The following is a 1,314-nucleotide window of genomic DNA, read 5'->3' as shown; positions in this document are numbered from 1 at the left end:
TATAATTGAATGAATATATAAATTTGAAAAAGCTTAAAACAGTGCAGCCTTGGCCAAATTCGGAGCTATTCGAGTGTGCGGCCCCATGGACTCCCATCACCACTTCTTCATCTGCCCATTTACTGAAACTCTTTGGCGTTCTATCCAGGTTAAAGGAAGATTTAGTGGCCCGAATTAAGGATGGGACACCATTGTTCATTGGTGTGCTGGTAGATTTAAAGGAAAAGGTATTTGAATGGTCATACGAAGGTTGCTTCTTGGGGCTGTGGTTTACTTTATCTGACAAGAGCAGAATTTTAGAATTTTCAAAGGCCAGGCAAGGAGTCGAGGGTGTGTGGAGAATCTGATCTTCAAAACTGCTAGACTTTGACTGCTTAGTCTCTCTTTCAAGAACAATGCTCATGTCCATCAGGTTGTGGAGGAATGAGACTAACCCATGAGCTGTATAAGGGAGGGAACTAATAGAATTGTCTGATTTTCTAACTTTTTCTAAGTTTTGGCACTTATGCATTTCCCTTGTTTGGGTGTTTTGCAGGACTGTTACTCATTGGCGCTCCAGTTCCCTCATCTCTAGAAGCATTATAGAGCCAGGCAAGCTTAGTTCGGGTGTTGCTCGGCTGGAAGTTTAATGGACGGATGTTGTGTACAGCTTATGACTTTTTACACCATCATCCGTTTTCTCTTCTGCCCTTGGGTGTACTCGTTCTTAAGTTGGCTGGGCTTTTGCGGGTCATGCGGTTTGCAAAGCCTGATAGTTCTGCTGCTGGTCTGTGGTTCACTGTACAACATCTGCTGATTCTTTTTGCTATGCATTGGGCTTTTGGTGGTTATTATTTGTGTATAGATTGCTTTTATTGTTTCCCAAAACCTGACCTTTTTTTGTGATGCTGGTCTGCTTATGTGTATGCTTCATCGAGACTAGTTCGTTGGTTCATAGGGATTTAAATCCGTGCCTCTTTTCGATGTTTTTTCTTGATCATTGGACANATTGGACACAAATGAACGAATAATGAAAATTTGTTAGGGGTGTATTTGTAAACTTATAAGGTATTTTTGTTATTTTTTAAACTAATAGGGGGGTAATTGAGTTTTTATAGGGTACCCTGGAAAGGAACCGGAACCTACATTTTAGGTTCCGGTTCCTTGAATTGAAGAACCTGCACTGTGCGGTTCCAGTTCCGGTTCCTTTTTTTGGGAACCTGTATTATGCGGTTCCGGTTCCGGTTCTCCCGGAAAATATAGGGTACCCGGAACCGCTCACCCCTACTTTAAAATATATTTTCTATCGATGCCCTTTGAGACTGAGCTAATGAT

The sequence above is a fragment of the Pistacia vera genome, unplaced genomic scaffold (assembly GCF_008641045.1).
Source record: "Pistacia vera cultivar Batoury unplaced genomic scaffold, PisVer_v2 Contig351, whole genome shotgun sequence".
In the NCBI taxonomy this organism is placed as follows: Eukaryota; Viridiplantae; Streptophyta; class Magnoliopsida; order Sapindales; family Anacardiaceae; genus Pistacia; species Pistacia vera.
Note: the sequence above shows the minus strand (reverse complement) of the source record.